At 39.1% G+C, this 21,595-nt stretch overlaps 1 long non-coding RNA gene across 1 annotated transcript; it reads right to left on the bottom strand.

Moving 5' to 3' along the window:
* Positions 1-18,745: 18,745 nt before the first annotated feature.
* LOC113628984 (uncharacterized) lies at positions 18,746-20,623 on the bottom strand. The gene is made up of 3 exons (XR_003436313.1): positions 20,535-20,623; positions 19,026-19,179; positions 18,746-18,898 (listed from the first exon to the last, which is right to left on the bottom strand). It is a non-coding gene; the product is annotated as an uncharacterized LOC113628984 (long non-coding RNA).
* Between the last annotated feature and the right edge of the window lie 972 nt (positions 20,624-21,595).

Below are 21,595 nucleotides of genomic sequence, written 5' to 3'. Positions count from 1 at the left end.
GTCATATTTTGCAAAGAATTCTTGTTAAGGACATTTGCATATGGAGCTGATGAAATAAAATAGGTAAGAATAAGCCAAACCCAACCAAACCAACCAACCAAAAACAAACAAAAAGAACAAGATTTGATAAATGCATTTCCAATCTGGACTAAAAGGTACCATGACTCTTTGAGATGTAAAATGACCCTTGGGCACTCAAATTTTAGACCAGAAGAAAGCAGGCTGAGATGATGTTCAGCCACAGTGGACATAATATTCTCTGATGCCCTTTTCAGATGTGTCCAGGAAGAAAAATGAAAACGGAAGAAATTTCCAAGGGCAGAGTCAAGAGCTAATGGAGCAGAACGGAATAATCGTCACTCCCAGGGAGTAAGAATGGTGTCCAGTCAGTGCTCTACCAGCTGAAAGGGGAAACTTGCAAAGTTTGTCCTGCTAGATTTCAGAATTACTGTGGATCAGTGAATACTACGTGCCTCCCATTCTTACCCTTCTGAATATGAATGGTTCTTGTGGTTATCTTGTTCCTGTTCCAACATTGTATGCTGTGTGCTATGAGAGCAGATAACTTGACATTTTAGGTCAGAGGTCTCTGGATCAAGAGGACCTATATCTGGAACCAATAAAAGGACTATCCTGAGGTCCTGGATTTCGAGCCTGATGGCATGTTCGAGTAGAATTTTGGAGTTTCTTTATTGAGGATAAGGTGAATGCATTTTATATTTTGAATCAAGGGACTATTTGTGACTAAAGGGGAAAACTGTGGTAGATTTTATTATTCAACTACTTACACTGTTTTCTTCCTATCCTGTGTGGATTGGAGTATATTTCCCATCCCACTGATTTGAGGCTTGGTCTTGTGACTATCTTTGATAAATGGAATGTGTCCCAGTTCTTAGCACAAGCTTTGGAGGTATCACATGTTTGCACTCACCTTGTTGTGCTCTATTCTTTGGTCATGAAAATAGGACACCCCAGATAGGATGTGCTATATATTCATACATGATGTGCTCCGGCCTGGGTCCTGGAATTTAAAAGTGTTTACAGAGGACTTGAACCTAACCCACATACTAAGCTAAGATTCCCTAGCCAACCTTCATATACAAGAGAAAGAAACTGGTGTTAACTGTTGCAAGCCAATGAGATTTGGGATGTGTTTGTTGCCACAGCAAAAGCTGATTAACACACCAGCCTACTAGCCCATGGCCCATTCTTTGAACTGGATTCCAGTAACTAAGTCCTTATTACAAGTTTCTGCCAGGAAGACTCACCTTATTTTGGAGAATCTTCTGTTCATTTGTATATGTTTGTAAGTTCCTCCTTTCTGTTGAATTTTACGTAATATATTTATATCTTTCAGAAATCACTCTTTCAGCCTGGGGGTAGCATTCTTTCATTCTTCCAATGTTACTGTGAGTTTATTCTTATATTTTCATTTATTCTGCCTTTTCAATGGAATTTTAAGAGGAAGGAATAACTTGTAAATTTAGTTGGACCAAGTCCATCTGATTAGATTCTCTTTAATCCCACTGGCATTAAAAATGTGTACCATAAGGAGGTTTGCTAGATTAGGGGGACAACTCTTGTGAAGGTTTACAAGCCTTGATAAAGTGGTATTTTAACTGGAGGCAGTGTCAAAAATACTTGAGAGAATGTATATGTTTTGGGGGGGTGGGGGCACCATGGACCCATAGTATTTCTCTAATAACCCCACAGTAGTCCACGGACCCCAAACAAAAATTCTCGATACAGATGCTCTAAAATCCAAGTGGTTTGATACAGTTGATGAAATATGAGATTACAGCCAAATATAATAGGTCCTATGCACTAGTTAAGGCACATGTTTTCACTATGAATTGATGAAACAATTTAAGATATAAAAGAAGAATCCTTAGGAAATTTATCCTGAATAAATTGAGGCCAAAATATGCCAGGAGCTGTAAGAGCCAGAGAGAAGCTCTTGAAAGAGTCTAATAGCATGGAGGACCAGATGCCATTAAGAATTCTTATAAATACACTGCTATTTTTAGTAGCTGTTGCTCCTGAGACCTTTTACTCTAAGCTGTAGATATTCATATTATTCTGCAAGTTTCTCTGCAAATTAGACAACTGCCCACCAGAATTTTCTCTAGGTATTATATAGTTTGGAGCTCATAAAATCACAGGCCGGAAATGGACTTTCTGAATCCATTTAGCATCCTCCATGCCAGCAATTCTAGGGCTCTCCCTCTACCCCCTGCCCTGCACTGCAAGGCTAGGAGGAGTTAGTGAGCATGCTTTCAGCTTAGCGTGATTTGACAAGCACTGTCTGATCTGTCCCCAATTTGTATGTACATGGACATCCACATGGCTTGAATTATCATATCATTCTTTCAGAAAACTCTTGGTGAATATTATCAAGTTATTAACTCTATTGCCATGAAAAAAGAAATAAACTGATTCCAAATCTTTTAACCTTCTAGGGTGCAGGGCAGTTATTTAGTTTCTAAATAGAATTATTTTCTTCTAACATCTTAGAGTAAGATTGGCAGCACTGGAACTAGCTTTGTCACCAGTCATGGTACACTAACTGTGGAGACCATTCTCCAAGATGGCCCCAGAGACGGTCCTGCCTCTTAGTGGTCAACTGCTTGGTATAGTCCCCTCTTACATTCTACCAGATTAGGTCTGTGTGAGCAATACAATAAGGAAAAAGTGATGGTATGTCACTTCTGAGATTATAAAAGACATCACAGTTTCTGTTTTGACCGCTCTGTCTCTCTCACTTGCTCTGGGGGAAGCCATATTGTGTTGCAGTGTTTTGGAGAAGCCCACGTGGGAAAGAACTGGTGCCTTTTGCTAATAGTCACATGGGCATATGAGTGGGCTTGAAAGTCAATTGTGTGGCCTCAGTCAAGTCTTCAGAGACAGCACTCTTGGCCAACAGCTTGCTACAACTTCATGAGAAACTATGAGCCAGAATCACCCAGCTAAACCACGCTCAGATTCCTGGCCCTTAAAAGCTCTGTGAGATAATAAATATGTGTTGCTTTAAGCTGGTACACTTTGGGATGATTTGTTATGTGACAGATAACTAACACACGAACAAAGCCATGGAACACCTCTGTGTCCACTTTCCTACCTATAAAATAATATGACATACTTTTACCTACCTCACAGAAATAGCTTCTAAATAAAATTATAATAATAAACTGTATTCAGAATACTTAACCATTTAGAAAGAAAAATATTCTTTAAATCTAAATTTTTACCATTCCAAATAGAAGCCTTTTAATTAATTTTTAAATTATCACGTTTGACACCATCATAACATTTGTCTGTTGAAGAAACTTCGCCATTTTTTTTATAGTCAACCAACAAAAATAGTATATGCATTTACCAATGCAATTATATTTTACTTTCTCCCACAGGGGCACAACAAACTTGTGTCTCAGATCTCTTCATATTCAGACTTTAATTACATTTGGTCCTTTGCAAGAAAGAAGAGTATTAATAGGGTACTTTACTTATCACAGGCCTTCATTTCTAGACAACCTTTAGTCCTGATGGGATACCTCAAGACTTAGTGTCAAATTAGTTTTGTTTTTGCCTTGATTGAAGTAAACATTTATAGAATTTAAACACTCTTGAAAGTCAGCTGGAAAGCATCGTTGTTCAGCAGTCAAGTGATAATTTTTCATGAGTCATGACTTGTTCATATAACCTCTCCTAAAAATTCTTTGGTCTACTCCAAGACATTTGGTAATTTCTATAGCTTTTAATTGTTTTGCCTGACATGGGACAGGCAATCTTTTTTTTTAAATACACATTTATTTATTTTTGGCTTTGTTGGGTCTTCGTTGCTGCACGGGGTCTTTCTCTAGTTGTGGCAAGCAGGGGCTACTCTTCGTTGCAGTGCGCGGGCTTATTATTGCAGTGGCTTCTCTTGTTGCGGAGCACGGGCTCGAGGCACACGGGCTTCAGTAGTTGTGGCTCGTGGGCTCTAGAGCGCAGGCTCAGTAGTTGTGGCACACAGGCTTAGTTGCTCCGCGCCACGTGGGATCTTCCGGACCAGGGCTCGAACCCGTGTTCCCTGCATTAGCAGGCGGATTCTTAACCGCTGTGCCACCAGGGAAGTCCCGGGACAGGCAATCTTTTTGCATGTGTCTCAATGACAAGGGCATAGAGTTTTGCCTACTTGTGAGTATCTTCCCTTTGTTTTTCCTGTCAGGTATACTTTTATATCATGAATTTATGCCATGAAGATCTGTTTCTCTGCTCGTTTGCATATACAATGACTTTTCATTTTAATGCAGCATCACTGGCACATCCAATGTGCCATTTCTCTGAAAACATTTTAAGCTAAATGTAGAAATCCAAATGTAAAACTCAGTAATTCTTTGGTACTATTAGTGCAAATATTACAATAAGATAATCATTAGGTAAATAGATACATTCTATCCTTGTATAAGTTTATAAATACAAACAACAGTTCTATCAAGATGTTCTTCTTTTAAGAATGTTAAAATTTTAATAAAATATGTTGTAAATTGAGGGAGTAATATAGTGACTGCCTACCCCATAAGGAGCACTTTCGCGTAATCCTTTCTTTAAGCTTACCAACAGCCCTTTTGGCTTCCAAATGAGGAGGCACGTTCAGGCACGTAAGAGGTAAGAAAGCCACTCAGAATTTAATTCTCATTTTTCCCCTTCAAATATTGTGCTCATTCTAGCACACACTGCTGCTTCTCAAATGATCTTATTGATTTGACTGTAGTCTTTAGCAGTATCAGTGAGAACAAATTCTGTTTGCTTTCAGCTTGGGAAATGGAAAAGGATCTATACTCCTGCTGCCGTCTCCATAATCACTGTGTAACTGAACTCACACTCTGTGTGCAAGCCTTTCTGGATAAAACTTCACACCTTTTCATTTTAAAAAGCTGTTCTAGCTTTGGTTTCAGAGAGTGGTGAAAAAAGAAATGTCAAAGTGATTACCAGCAGGGAAATCTAAGAGTTTTCTAGAAAATTATTAATTTCACCCACTATAACTCAAAAAAGTATCCAAAATGCTGGTTGTTGATGGAACATATTGTCTTTGAACATCTTACAGATGAGATGCTGTTGTGCCTAAAAAAATCTGCACGTGTGAACCAGGAAGTGCTAGATGTAATGCACTTGCTCATAGAAGCACATGTGTAACAAAGAAAGAACTTTCATTCTGTTGCCTCCATTCCCAGGATTTCTCTCCAGTTACTTAAATAAAATAGGTTTTAATTAAAGGGACTCTCTACAGGGAGACTGCATGATTCAAATAAGGATGAAATTCCACAGAGACACCTTAGCAATTTAGGGTGACATGTCAGCTAGAGTTAAGGAACCATTTTTCCAACCAGTTAGCTGCTGCTTTATTTAACTTTCTGGTCAACCCATACCTATTACAAAATCTAACCGTACATCTACTTTTATATCTTAATTTGCCTGTAGAAAATATGATGGAGCTTTTTCTGAGGATGATTAAAGTTATCATGTGCCTTCCAGATGCAATGAGGGCCTTCTCTAATTTTGGTGTTTAATTTGAAACTTCATGTTAATGTCTCATTTTTTTTAGACTAAAACTTTGTGTGCCTACCTCAAAAATATTGTAGAATTTCCCCCCAAATAAAGAAAATGCCATAAAACAAAATAATTGTATAAATAATTTTGATAGTAAACTGCCAATACTTAAAATAGATCAGACTATAACGTGTTATAATTTGTAGAAGTCAGCTTCTGTACTAGTTGAGGAAATTGAGTTTAGTCTAAGTAATATGTTATTCAACCACATACATTTTTAAAATGATGAACGTACTCTCTGTTGATACCTGCTCCTCTGGTGATTTCGTCAAACCTCATGGCTTTAAATGTCATACGTATGCTACTAGCACCCAAGTTTATATTTCCAGGCTGTACCTCCTCCCTGAACTCTGGACTCAGATGTCCACCTGTCTACTGGGCACCTTCTTTGTGACGTATACTAGGCATCTCAAGTTGATTATATCCAATACGGAGGCCCTGACCTTCCCATCAAAGACTGCCCCTCTCCGTCTGCCCCATTTCACTGAATGGCAATTCATTCTTCTAGTTCTCTGCAACACAAAATGTGCAGTCATCCTTGATGACTCTCTCTCTCCCTCTCATAAGCAAATACTATTAGCTCTACCTGCAAAATAGATACAAACAGTCCTTACCTCTTACTACCTCCACCGTCCCTACCCTTGTTCATGTCAATATCAAAACAGCCTGAGTGACTGTGTTAAAACCCAAGTCAGCTTATATCCCACCTCTAATCAAAACCTTCCAAAGGCTTCCCCTTCCACCCAGAGTAAAAGCCAAAGTCCTGCGGAGGTTATGGAACGTGTACCCATCCTTTCACATCCTTCCCTCCCCCCCTCATATTGCTAACCCCTTCTACAGACTCCTGCTATTTATACTTGTACTTGCTCTGTTCTGGTCTCACTGGTTTCTTGCAGTGAGTCCTTCAAATGCACCAGGCAGTGTCCCCTACCACATGCATTTGCCTCATCCTGGAACATTTTTCAGTCAAATACTCATGTGGCTAGCTCCCTGTCTTCAAATCAATGCTCAGATGTCACTTTCTCAGTGGGGCCTTCTCTGACACTCTCTTTAAAATTGCAATCCCAGTTCCAGCTTCCTTATCACCCCTTTCCTGCTTCATTTGCTTCTCTAATTAGAATGAAAGCTTCATAAGGGTAAAAATTGTGTCCGTTTTGCTCAATAATGTATACATAGTACAAAGGACAGTGCATGGCATATAATCTGTATTCAAGAAATAACTGAATAGGTGAATAAATGAGTGAATGCTTTTTGTTAATTTCTAGGAATCAATGAATACATTAAAGCCTTAGAAAAATATCTGAGCAAGATGCCCTCACTTATCATATATATATATATATATATATGATCATTACCCAATAGGAAATGTTTTTTGGATATGAATTGCTGTTAATATATTAGTGACTTTTTGGTTACTGAATGATTTAAAGGCTATGGTACCACGTAAACAGTTTTTTCATTCATAAAGTGCCAAAGTCATCTCAGGATCGAATGCCAGTCTGGGCCATATCAAGGTATACTTTCTATCTTTTAAAGAAAATGATCAGGAATTACCTTCTTTGATAGTTATGGTTTAAAAGGATGCTGTAGATGGTGGTGGAGAGATGGTAGATATCTGACTGACATTCTCAGTTACAGATTAGAGGAATTATAACTCATATTTTTTAAAAATATGTTTAGGTCTAATAAGGGACAGCTGCAGAAATCCACCGGACACTTCCTTAGAATACTCAAACCCTAGCCCCTACTTAAACCATCTACTCAAGTGATTTTTACTGCATCATGTCAGAGCATTTATGCAAGCGGTTAACTTATTTATAAATATAGAAATCTAAGTAATTATGAATAAGTTGTGATGTCTCTTATGGAAGGAGTCTGTTCCATATTTCTCTGAACTTGACAGAGGACTTGAGACTCAGCACTCAAATGATAGCTGTTTGATTGAAAGCCAATCAAAACAAAGAATATGAATATTTACTTGAGAAAACTCTGTCAATTATTTGTGTATATAAACACAATGTAAAATGTTTCCTTCATTTTACTAGTTTAATGCCATGCTGCTCAGTGCTGTCCGTTTTTCAGCATAAATTCCTAGCAGGCAGGACTTTTGGCTGCTGAACCTTTCTCTGAACAGAAATATGTGCAAAGCGAAGTTTAATAAATGCCATTAGACAATGACTGTCTGTGTTTAATATTTATTGAGCACCAACAGGGACCTTGAGACCTTGGTCCAGGATGAAAAGCTTTTAAGAAGTCTATACCTAATTAAGAAAAACATGGTCCCTGCTCACAAGAAGCTTATCTGCTAAAACAGACAACAGTGGTGTGGGTGCACAGAGAAAATTAATTTTTTTACCTAAGTGCAGCAAACCACCACCACCTTTATGAAACTGCAGGATTTATCTCCTTCTCTCTTAAACTTGTTTTCTTTGTGAGGGCCTCATGTTAAATGCCTGGCAAAGAATGAAGGCAGAGGAGGCTGGAAAAAGGACAGGGGAATGAGGCAATGAAGAAAAGGGATGGTAACAGATGGTGAGGCAGTAGGCTATATGGCCTGAGGGAAGGAGCAGTTGCAGAAGAAATTCCTGTAGAAGAATTCCTGTAGCTGGTTGCTGTGTTTTCTGTATTTTAAAGTAAGTATAATGTACCATCATCATCATGATTAATTAATATGTAAGTTCAGGTTGCAAAAGAGACCAAACAGGAATGAATCAAACATTGATTTTTTTTTCTTTTATGCATGCTAAAAAGCACAGCTATGACAGAGGGCAGGACTGGTATGGATTTAAAACATATCACAGTTTATTAGGAATGATTTCATAATGCATCCGTATTTATACTACCAGAGATTAGAGAACTGAGAATAAACTGGGAAATAATAACAAACTATGGTTCCGTTTATACTTCCAAAGCACAAATTATTATCTGTTAGTTTATTTTTGTTCCATATCTTAAATATAACAGGGTCAGCACAGGAAAGTTTTGCTTATGTGTGGAAGATACGTCTAGTTGTATAATAAAAATGTTTGATACAGGAAATTTTTCGATTCAATCAAGAAAATAAATTTAGTCCCCCAATTTACACGTGCCAAAAGTTATCTTTTGCCACATCAACTGGTATTTGATTTTTGTGTGATAATTGCATTCCTGGTTTCCCAGTTCAGGATGACAGTGAATGTAGGGAGATAAGATGAAGAGTGAAAATCCAAAGGAAAGGCTGGAAGTGAAGTTTGGGAGAAACCAAACAGATGTTAACCTCCCAAATTGCAGAGAAATAAGAGGCAGAGACAACAATCATTTTTCAAGGAGAAGGAAAATATCAAGATAGAGATGGTGGAAACTAGCAAAGGAAGCAAACACACAGTCATGTTCCTGAAGCCAGTGATTCTAGGGCAGAGTTGCTCTTAGATTAAAATCATAAAAGGCACTGCAATTCAGCTCATACCTACCCACAGGAACACGCGTGTGTGCGCGTGCACACACACACACAACATCCCTCACACAGTCTCATTTACACTGAGTCAATTAAAGAAAATAATATCCGAATAAAGTTGAGGAAAAACCACCCATCCAAGTATATTCAACAAAATGACATTCTTTTGCCACAAAAATTCCTTGGGAGGATGAAAACCCTTTGATCACGTGCCTGAATTCTCTGTTGCTGGTCCCTTTGTTAACTGTTTCCTATTTCTAATCACTTTACTTTGCCATCAAATTCTATTGTTTCAAGGTCTTTCTCAAAAGCCACCTCTATGATCTTTTATCTGATTCATCCGAACAGATGTGATTTCTCCTTTGACCCCTCAATATTTTGTTTCAATGATTCATATGAAATGTATTATATCCCACTGTACATTGTTATTATTTTTCTATTTGTTCACTCTTCAATAGAATAGAAGATGTTTAAAGTAGGGCTTATTCATCATCGTGAATCCTGAACTGTTTATCATCAAATACCTGCATCTAGTCAGGAGTCAGTGAAATTTTGTTGTGACATTTGTAAATGTGGAGGAAAAGACTTGGCTTTAAACACACACCTGGAAGATCATGTGTACCATCATCCTATCTCTTACCTGTGTCTAGATTCGTCCACTTGATAATCCTTAGGTACCCACTGTAGTGAAGGCCCTCAGCTATTACTAATAATCTATAGAATAGGACTAGTAAGATATTTTGGATACGTTATGGACCAGGAGATAAAAATAAATACTTCTCTATACATTTTGATACTTAAGCAAATATATTACTGTAGAAACGTGTAACTTTTCTCTTTGGGAAAAAAAGCATTCACAGTAAGGATCAAGATATATAATTCCATTTGAATTTCATGTACGTCCTAGAACTGTCTTTTTCAAATTCACCTTTTCTCCTGCGATACATCTATGTTGTGGATCTGATTGCTCACTCTCATTTCAGGCTGACACGGGCTTGAATCATCTCAAAATATTTATTAAGCTTTCAATTTGTGCCAGTCCCTACAAGGTGTACAGAAATGAATCAGACACAAATGTTATTCCTGAAGGCTTCCTAAGGTGGTAGGGGCTCAAGTCTGCTTGAAGGAAGAGTTAAGTGCCATGAAAGTTGCAAGAGGATGGGGGGAGAAGGTGGAGGAGGCATTTGCCTTGAGTCCTGAAGGATGGGTACACTTTTATAAGAGAAGGGGAAAGAATGGTCCATTGAGGAAGTAGCAGCTGTCATAGGCAAAGGACTCTCATATTTGTCTCCCAGGCAGAAACATACCTGAATGTGTCCAGGAGGATGCCTGCTCTCTAAAACTGGGTCCACGTCGTCTTTCCTCCATGGAAGGTGGATTATAAATCATTTCTTCATCAACTTCATTCTCCTGTCAAAGGGGACACTTTATTTTTTATTAATTTTTATTGAAGTATAGTTGCTTTTACGATGTTGTGTTAGTTTGTGCTGTGCAGCAAAGTGAATCAGTTATACATATACCTCCTCTTTTATAGATTTCCTTCCCATTTAGTCACCACAGAGCACTGAGTGGAGTTCCCCGTGCTATACAGTAGTTTCTCATTAGTTATCTATTTTATACATAGTAGTGTATACATGACAACAAAGGGGCACTTTAAATGTTAACTAAATCCATGACTACAGAGTAACTGGAACTCTTAGAGGACAAAAAAGTGCAAGATAAATCCAGTAAGGTGAGGTGATCTTTCTGTCTCTAACCTCTCCAATCTTTTCAGCCTTTTAGCAGTAAAGATGTAGAATTTTTTTTTTCTTTCTTGGGGAAGGGGTGGGAGGTGTGAAGCAATAAAAACCTATTCTGTGTTGCTCTGGGAAGTCTCTGTTCAGTGGTTAGTAGCACATGGCTGGCACCTGAGATTGAGGGTTTGGGGAGTTAACCAGAGTGCACTAAAGCTTGGAGGAAAGGCTCCCTTGGGGAATTAGATGCTTTAGTGGGACAATGAAATTTCATCGACTGAGAAGGGATAAACAAAACCTTTTACCAAAGGTTCTGGGAAGTGGAAAGAGCACTTGGGAGAACTGTGATGCAGGGGAAGATACTGTATAATGTGTCACAGAAGGAAGAAGCTCTCTCCTTTCTGCCATGGTCTGCCTGAACCCAGACCAAGTGCCTACACCCAAACCCTGGTCTGGAGGACCCTACTCTTCCTGTCTGGTGTCCCCTCTCTTCTGTTAAGACTCTGGGCTGGCACCTCTACTGTCACGGCTACTTAAGGCTTCGAGCTGCTAGAGCACCTCCTATGGTGCAATGGTACTGACACTGAGCAGGGCCCTGTGGGGCTCCTGGGCACAAAAGCCTTTCTGCGTCCCCGTTTCTTGATTGCGGGAAATAGGCTTCATTCAGCCTCCGCGATCTTTCCTCAGTTACAAGGAGCAGGTTCAAACAGTTGCTAATTAGGGAAGGGAGGGGATGCAGAGACAAGGGAGGAAGAGTCAAGAAACAATAGTGCAGCCTTGGGGCAGGGTCCTGGTTCCCCCTCAAGGGATACACACAATATCTTGAGCTGTTTTGCAGATACTGAATCCCCCACCAGGTGGGAGAAGTTAACTGTGTGCTGCCCACAAGCACGGAGACCCCAGATGGGTTGGAACCAGGTTGAGGATGCCGACTCCCACTTACCTCACCACCAGCCAATCAGAAGAACGTCCACGAGCTGATCACGCCCTCTTTGAACCGTTACTATAAAACTCCTCACTACCCTCTCCAGGTCAGGACACAGTTTTGAGGGCATTAGCCTGCTGTGGCCCCTTTTACCTGGCAAAGCAATAAGCTATTCTTTCCTACTTCATCCAAAACTCTGTCTCTGAAAATTAATTCAGTGTCAGGGTACAGAGGCTGGATTCGGCTTCATGAGCAAGTTAAATCCACAGAAAATTATTTGTGTGACTATTTCCTTAGTTATTCCCAGGATGGTTATTTAGTAGATGTATTCTAGTTAGTAGATGTATTCTAGATGCATAGGAGAGAAGTTAATTCATTACGTTCAAGGATGCCTTAAGTCATGAGGTCTTAAGTTTTTCCTGGACCCTGAGGAAGTCTCCCCTGGGTGCTAACAGTGCCATAAAGTGGAAAGATCCCAAATCCCAGAGTCACTACTTGGCAGGGAATTGCCAGGTTTCACACTTAACTTCACAGAAGGGAAAAGTAAGCTACTTTCGCGCACACTCTTTAAGACTTGGGAGTTTGAGTATTTAACAGAATAGCCTAGCCTACTGGATAATTCATCTCCCAACCAGCTTTATCAGTAGGAATATTTCTCCTCTCTTCTTCAAAGTATGCCCACGTTAATGTGTGCCTGTTGTGAGATAAACTTTTGTGTAACTTTCCTGCTCTGTTTAGTCATCACTGTGCAACATGATTTCTTTGTCCCTGCTCTCTTTCAAGTCCACTCATCACATCAGGAACAGGATGATTCAGTCTGGCTTGAAGTAAGAGTCATCTAAACAGGCGATGATAGAAAATTTGTTCCAAGAGGCAGACAAAGTTTTGTCTGAAAAGACAAAACTAAATACTTCCGAAAGTAAACCTAGAGAGGAATACTTACATTCCTTGAAGAGAAGTTTCAGAAATGTGCCTATTGGGACCTCTTTGGTGGCGCAGTGGTTAAGAATCCACCTGCCAATGGCAGGGGACATGGGTTCCATCCCTGGTCCCGGAAGATCCCACGTGCACCACAACTACTGAGCCTGTGCTCTAGAGCCCGCAAGCCACAACTACTGAGCCCGCGCGCCTAGAGCCCGTGCTCTGCAACAAGAGAAGCCACCACAATGAGAAGCCCGTGCACCACAACAAAGAGTAGCTCCTGCTTGCCGCCAAGTAGAGAAAGCCTGTGTGCAGCAACAAAGACCCAACGCAGCCAAAAAAAAGTGCCTATTGTTCCAAGAAACCGTGAGTTTTTTCAATTTTTTTTTTTAATATTCATTCATTTATTTGGCTGTGCCAGGTCTTAGCTGCGGCACACGTAACCTTTTAGTGTGGCATGTGGGATCGTTAGTTGAGGCATACGGGATCTAGTTCCTTGACCAGGGATCAAACCTAGGCTCCCTGAATTGGAAGCACACTCTTAACCACTGGACCACCAGGCAAGTCTCCAATTGTTTTAGTGGTTATGAGAAATAGGGTGAGACTGTTATGACTCTGATACATAGACTAGGTTAAAGTCTAACTCTAAAAGGAGGTGAATTTTATGGTTTGAATCTGGTGTGGGTGGGAGAGGGCAATGTAGACTGCAGTGTTTTATAGACCCAAAGGTTTCCTAAACTCTGCCGGTCAGCTTATATTAGCAGGAAAAGCAAGGAAGAGGGAGAAGAGGGGTCAATGTACCTTACCTTCCAGAAGCTGCTTCAAAGTCCTGTCTTCTCTGGGAGGGAAGTTAGGCTAAAGATCTCTAAAATTTCTGATAAGCTTAAAACTCCGATAGTTAAGAAACAGAAGAGATACTGACAATGGTAATGCAGCATTTGCTTATGCTCCATCGCCTCAAGCCTTGTGGCCTGGACTGAGTGATGTAACATTTAATGAAAGCCTAGGCATTCTTCTCTCATTGTCTGCTTTCAGGATGGGTGGGTGCCGGGGTTGGAACAGAGCCCCACCCTACAAAGAGAGGATGACTACTGCCTCATTGTTTCATGTGTTCCCAACTAACCTATACCCTACTTGAGCAGAATTCAATTTTATATTCCTTTTTTACCCGCTTACCATCCCTACCCAGTCGTACCTAGGAAAGCTTTCAGTATTCAATAGGTGCTGAGACTGATTTATTGGTCTCCACAAGTGACGAACTGCATGCTCTCATTATGTGAGTCACATTTATGAACTGTTAGAAAAATAATGACTAATTGTATTTTTGAAGACTAACATGAAACGTGGTGCTCTTGATTTAAAGACATTTATACAAAACTTTATTATGAAGGCAGTCTTTATTATGTGAGCAATCATGCACGGCTTAAAGCCTCCAAGTTATAATAACAAGAACATTAGGTTTATAGCATGAATATTAAAATATGTGAATTCTTTCATAGTGCAAAGTAGTAAACACTTTTGAATTTAACTCTTTTCTTCTTACTCCCCCCAACTTCATTTGAATAAATTGTCACTTTAAATGTTTGTCTATAGTGGTGATCATTTTGTAAAGTGTAGAAATATTGAGTCACTTTGTTGTGTACCTGGAACTAACACAGTACTGTAGGTCAATTATACTTCAATAATGAAAAAACTGTTTGTCTATAATATTTTCCTTTTAGTACTACAGCTCCAGATAGGGAGTGTGTCATCATTTCAGACTTGTGTAGTATACATATGGTATCATTCTTCCCTGGAGTTTTAATATAAATAGTATTTATTGAAATAAATGTGAATTTTCAATCACAAACATTGATTGGATATCTTTCATTTTTCAGGAAATGTGTCAAACACTTTTGGCCATAAGAAAACATAAGGAAATAGGAAATTCATATTAAGATACAAGAGCAATTGGGGGAAAGAAGATTGCTAGTTCTTAAAGAAAGAAATTTTTCAAGAGTTGTTTTGTAAGTTAATGCATGGACCATTCAGCTCCCTTCAGTATGGCATGGGGTAAGTCCTAATTTCCATTCTGAAGGGCCCCTCCATCTGTAACTTCTCAATCAGGGTAGATGACTGGTTAACTTAGGTGATTAGAGAACACAGGCCTAGGGGTTTGTGGCTTCAGAGTTGACCTTGTTGCCAACTTCACTCATTTCAGTGATACAAAATATGCCCATCCCCTGTCCCCTAAGCCTACAGCAGTGCCACTCAAAGTGTGTTGGGTTTTTTTTTCAGGGGGGGGAGGGGAGGGCACTAATGGTCCATGGTACATAAAGAAAGTGACAGTAAGCATTGAGAAAGCACTTAGAAATTTTTATAGCAATTTACAGAGTAACTGCATGCATGTTGAATCTAATGGTAATTTAAGAATTTGAGTTCCAGTCTGGATATCTTTTAACTTCATTTTTCTACTGATTTTTAGTGTAGTTTATAAAAGTATTTGCTCACAATATGTTATAAAACAAAATAAACCTCTGACCATAGATAGTACGAGAAGAACTGGCATGAGATACATTGTCCTGGGTATAAGCACGTGCCTTAGAGGTAGAGTTCATGAGTTCAAGTGCCAGTTCCATTGTTTTCTGGTGGTGAGACACTAGGCAAATTGCTTCTCTGTGCTTCACTTTCATTGTTTCATCATGGGATATCATTAGTATTACCACCTAGGATTATCTGAGAATCTAAAGTGCTTTAAACAGAGTCTGGTACATTGTGAGGCTCCTATTGTCCTCGGACACTAAGGGGACAAGGCTGTGGCAAGGTAGTTCAGCCATGACAAGAACTCAGGGGGGCGGAATCTAGGAAAAAGGTTCTGTCAGCCTAATGGATCCCGCAGTGATTCTCTCCAGAAAGAGACTTCTGATATGCTCAAGGGATCTAACCATTCAAAAAGTGTATCACAAGAGTTTAATAGTTTAATTACAGTCTGTCCTATCTCAGCTTGTCAATGGATGGTAACAAGGCTGTACAAAAGCTAACTAGGTCTAAGGTACAGAGGTGAATAACCATTTCTAACCCTTTTCCATATAATTCTTCTCCTCCTGATTCAGGTAGATGAACCACATATTATGTCCACACCCCCTCTCTATAGATGATGTGTTCAGTCCTTCCTTATACTTTTTCTCAATCTAAGAACTATGTCTCTATTCATTTATCTTAAGCTTGTTCTATGAAATAATTTAAGTGAGTGCAGGATATATTTGATTCCTATGTCATCCCCCCTCCCCTTCCTTCTTCTACTACTCATGGCCAATTACATCATTATCCCTCCAGTGTATTGATACCTCTTTAATAGTAAGCACATTCAATTAAGGACTAAAATCTCATGCAATTCAAAGAAAAAAGCCAAGGCAAAGAACTGGAGGCTTTTAAAAATTTTTGGTTATTTGGCCAATTTCTGAGTTCTGGAGAGATGGAACTAATTGTTTATATATTTGAGTGATGTGTTTGGGTCTTGGTTTTTTCCATATTTTTGCCATTATATCTTCAAAGAAGTTCATAGAAGTAAGTGTGTTTTGTAAAACAAGTTTTTAATAAATATCTCATAATCTCATCACCGATTCCCACTTCCAGAAAACTCCATTCCTACCCATAGCAGGTCGGTAGCATGATCTTCAAAGCCCAGGAACAATCAGTTCCAATTACTTTACTAGGCAGGAGGAGACACCTTGACACTGTTGTATTCCGCAGCAGCCATAACCGTTTGCCATTTTTAGCCTCCGATACCAATTGCTTCTCCTACGGTCATCTTCACTGGTGCGCCAGTTGCCAAAGCAGATCTGTCTCTTTGAGGCTTGCTTTTGCTCAAACTCTATGCGCTCATTTGATAAAGAGGCTGACTCCAAGCCATGCTTCATCTTTTGCTCCATGGGCTATGCTTGGGAGTTGGCTCACAAACTGCCCCTCAAAGGGAGGAGGGAAAGTGATAATAAAAGGAGAGCTATGGACTGTGAAACCTTGCCCGACAGGCTCTCTTTCCCGGGAATTAGCTAGGAAAGCAGAAATGTATGTTATTAGAGGGCAAGTGTCTGGCGTTGCAGCTCTCACTGGGCTCTGTCATTGGTAAGACTCCTTAATGGCTGAGCTTGGAAAGACTACACAACAGCTGTGCCTGGAGATAGCACACACTGAGTGTGATTAGGGTAATGTTTTCTTCATTGCTTAAGCAACAGAAGGAAAGAGCAGAGCTAATGCATCAGGCTTTCCTCTCAGGCACGGGGGGGACAAGAGGATGCCAGACAGCTACAAAATGGTAGATCCCTGTGATCCAGATATAATTGAGTTGTTCGGCCCATGCAAAATCAGAAGGGGGAAAAAATATATCACCTCCTCTTATAAAACAACAAAAAAACCCCTCAGAATGATCTATACAGAAATCATGTGAAAACCATGGAGTTATTTATGGGATTGTGGTAGGAAAGTTAGAAAGTCTAATCCCTTTTTAGATCTGCCTGCCACTCCGTTTTTGTGTAACATTAAGAAATACATTATCCAGAACTGTGTCTCAGTTTTTTCATCTGTAAATTGGAGATAAGACACTTATTCTATCAACATCAGAGCCATTTTGTAAGAATCAAATACATTAATGGATCTGAAAGTGTTTTGAAATGTGCCTATATATTATTGTATTCATATTAGGAATTTGATGGTAAAGCATATTCAGTTTCTGACTGCATTAATACATAGGAGAACATATCAGAAAACTCTCACGTGTATTGTGTCAGGAGTTTAAAAATGAGCTTTTTTTTTTTTTTTTTTTTTTTTGCGGTACGCAGGCCTCTCTCACTGTTGTGGCCTCTCCCATGGCGAAGCACAGGCTCCGGACACGCAGGCTCAGAGGCCATGGCTCATGGGCCCAGCCGCTCCGCGGCATGTGGGATCTTCCCAGACCGGGGCACGAACCCGTGTCCCCTGCATCGGCAGGCAGACTCTCAACCACTGCGCCACCAGGGAAGCCCTAAAAATGAGCTCTTGAAAATCACACTTAGGTAACTTCTTCTAAAGCCTTCTTACATTTTTGTTTGTTTTGATTTTTACCTGCTCAGCTTCTTTTAAAAAGTGCTAATTACAGACAATGCTTTTCAGTGCTTTTCCCAAGAAAATGGCAATCGTCAGAACTATTCTAAAGGTAAAGAAAGCCTTGATTCTACTTTATGTGTGCCTCATCTGCCAGTGGAGGAATAATCAAGAAAAAATGCAAGAGTCAATTTTGATACACTCACATATTTCTATGGCAATACAAACCCTTCCATATATATGCCCCAAGCCAGGGCAGGAGTAAAAAGTCTACTCTGTGTTTCTTTTACTCTCAGTTCAAGACAACTGGATTACGTACCTGTTTGGTTTTTCATGTAACCTAAACTTAGTTTTGGATTTCTCTTCTTGGATGTCCTTGTCCTTTGCAAAGACACTTGACTTAAGGGCATCATGTAAGTATTTTTGCCACATTATTGTTATGAACATTTTTTTTCCAAAAGGAAATAACACTGAAGGTCCACATTCCACTTGGTGTTTCTGGAGGGTGTTTTTGGATGAATTAGCATTTAAGTTGGTGAACTGAGTGAAGCAGATTACCCTCCCTACTGTGGGTGGGCCTTTCAAGTCAGCTGAAGGCCAGAATAGAACCAAAAGGCTCACCCTCCCCCAAGCACTCAAAATAAACCATCAACTCTTCTGAGTCTCCAGTTTGGCAACTCACCTTACAGATCTTGGGATTTGTTAGCCTCCGCAGTTGCATGAGCCAGTCAGCCAATTCCTTATAATGAATCAATCTCACATAAGTCCTGGGGATGTAATGTACAGCATGGTGACTATAGTTAATAATACTCTATTGTATATTTCTAAGAGAGGAAATCTTGAAAGTTAATCATCACAAGGAAAAACAATTTGTAACTAGGTGTGGCTGGATGTTAATTAGATTTATTAACAATATATACAAATATATACAATATATACAAATATTGACTCGTGTTGTACACCTGAAACTAATATAATGTTATATGTCAATTATAACCCCAATAAAAAAATCAATCTCTCTCTATATATAGATATAGGTATATGTGTATATATGTAATATAGTTTTACGTACACACATCCGTTTAGTTCTGTTTCTCTGGAGAACGCTGAAGAATACAGGCAGTTACATTTTGTATTTTTAGATTCCTTATGAGAGAAGGTAGGCCATTCCTCAATATTCCATTGTTTTCCATCTTCCAGTGTTTCCTGCACTGGTTTTCCATGTAAATTTCAGACTATCTTGGTTGGAAAAAAAAAGATATTACTGTGTGTGTGCATGTAAACACAGTTCATATACAGAGAATTTTTCCAATGTAAAGGATCTTCATTATATTTAAACTCACACTCTTTTATGTACGTCTCCTACCTGTTAGCTGTTTTCCTTCACTTTTGGTCAGTAATCCTTTTCTTGGCTAGTTTGCTGATGTTTTCCACCTAAGATATGCCACAAGATTGATGGCCTCAAACCTTCAACTTCAGCTTTCCTCCTTTTGCAAGTTAAGATTGGGTTTGGGTCAACTCTGGGTCAAAAATATATTAGGTTAGTCTTTTCAGATTGTGTTTAGATCCATATATCAAGAACATACTAAAATTGAGATGGCTTCCTTGGCTGCCCTATCAAACCATTCGACCTTTTAAGATTCTTTTTCCAGTTTTGGTTTCCTCTTTGCACTCTGCCTACACAGTTTCTGTTGAAAGTGCAAAAGGAAATCATTTCTTAAAACCTCAAAGTGCTACACTTATTTCATTTTTTTAAATTTCATTTTTATTACAGAAATCAAAGTGCTCCAAACAATTTTGGAGCACTTACGTAGTAGTATGTTAGCAAGAACACTGTGCTGGAGTCAAACCACTCTTAAGGTGCTAGAGTCCTAGCTTGGAGCTGTGTTACTTTAGGTAAATCACTGAACTTCTCTGACGAAAATTGCACTGCCTACCTTAATGGAACTGAGGAACAGATGATATTGGATTTGGAAAATTAATTTGTAAGCTGTCAATGAATATCATAGTGTATTAAATTTTTCTTCATTTCCTAAATAAATGGTACTTGATTTGTAGTCTACCTATCTACCACTTTCCATTTTCACATTAAAGCAAAATTATAATCTCTTATATCCTTGGTGTTGGATAGTGAATAGACACACTGAAACCTCTAAGCATATCTGGTCTAGGTGTTTCCCAATGTCCTCTTGTATATGAAAATATATAATGTAATTTCATTGGAATTTACAATTAAAATATTACCTGGAAGTTTCATACCAAGGACATGAGGTCTCCCCATTCCATACTTCTTTTAGTGGGACTGGTTTGATCCTATTATCTCAGCACCTCTTGTGGTGATAAACTGATCCCCACAGAGAGGACCCAAGTTTTCATAGGATAGATAAGGTATATTAAAGACATAGAAAGTAAAGCTGCAAGACTGTAAATAATTTAACCTAGAAATGCTAAGCTTGGAAAGCAATTAATTATAGACAAAAATTTATAAAAAGAAAAGAATGATTTAGTTGAATGAATGATGGAAAAAATCTAGAGATCTGGGTTCTAACCCTGTCTATACCATGAAATAGCACTAGGATTTTAGGTACATTTTTTAGCTCAGGTTCAGAGTTTTCATCTGCTTAAAAAATAATGAAGATGTCCGTACCAGAAGATCTTTAAGAAACTTCCTAGCACTAACTCTCTGATTCTGCCCCTCTCCTCAAGGCTCTAGTTCCCAGGACAGCCACCATGCTATCATAACAGCAGCTTCCTCTTTGTCTCTCATATTCCAACCTCCAGATAAGCTTATGTGGAAACTGAAAGAATTGCCCTCTCCAGCAGAATATATATTATAATCCATTCAATCATTCACAATAAAAAATATGGCACCTACCTTCACAAAGCTTCTTTTATTGCTACCATTTAAAGGTTAGTTCTGATCCAGGAGCCTGTCAATTTGAACATCAACTGGATCCTGTTGATAACAAAAAATACAATTATTAAGATTGATAGTAACTTCCATTTATTGAGCACTTATTATACTCCACACTTAACATTCTTATCTCACTAAAACTTCACAACAATGCTGTAAAATAGGCACTATTACCGTGTTTGAGATGAGGACCCTGAAGTTAACATGGTCAAATCAGACGGGTGGTAAGCACATCTCCTTCCAGATGGCTCCTTTGATGGGTCTTTCTGTTATCTAACAGTCATCTAAATTCAACAGCAACATTCACATGAAAGCCAACGTGTGAATGTCTTATTCTTGATCTACTGTGCATCTTTAGTTTTTCTTTCTTTGAAACAGGAACACTGAAGTTCATGTAAACCTCACATGGACACTGTGAAGGTAATATGTGACACAACAAGCAGACTTCAATCATAGATACTGCCAAGTTGTCTTTATTTTATTTTATTTTTTATTTATTTATTTTTTTTGCGGTACGCGGGCCTCTCACTGTTGTGGCCTCTCCCATTGCAGAGTGCAGGCTCCGGACACGCAGGCTCAGCAGCCATGGCTTACGGGCCCAGCCGCTCCGCGGCATGTGGGATCCTCCCGGACCGGGGCACGAACCCATGTCCCCTGCACCGGCAGGTAGACTCTCAACCACTGAGCCACCAGGGAAGCCCTATTTTATTTTTTAAAAATTTTAATTTTATATTGGAGTGAAGTTGATTTACAGTGTTGTGTTAGTTTCAGGTGTACAGCAAAGTGATTTAGTTATACATATACATATATCCATTCTTTTTCAGATTCTTTTCCCATCTAGGTTATTACAGACTATGAGTAGAGTTCCCTGTGCTATACAGTAGGTCCTTGTTGATTATTTTATATATAGTAGTGTGTGTATGTTAATCCCAACCTCCTAATTTATCCCTCCCCCACACCTTTCCCCTTTGGTAACCACAACCAAGTTTTCTTTATTGTAACACTGCCCATCCTGACTTTGA

This window comes from Aethalodelphis obliquidens, unplaced genomic scaffold, assembly GCF_003676395.1.
Source record: "Aethalodelphis obliquidens isolate GAN/ISIS:26980383/991018 unplaced genomic scaffold, ASM367639v1 scaffold25, whole genome shotgun sequence".
NCBI classification, from domain to species: domain Eukaryota; kingdom Metazoa; phylum Chordata; class Mammalia; order Artiodactyla; family Delphinidae; genus Aethalodelphis; species Aethalodelphis obliquidens.
This window is presented reverse-complemented; position numbering and strand designations above follow the sequence as displayed.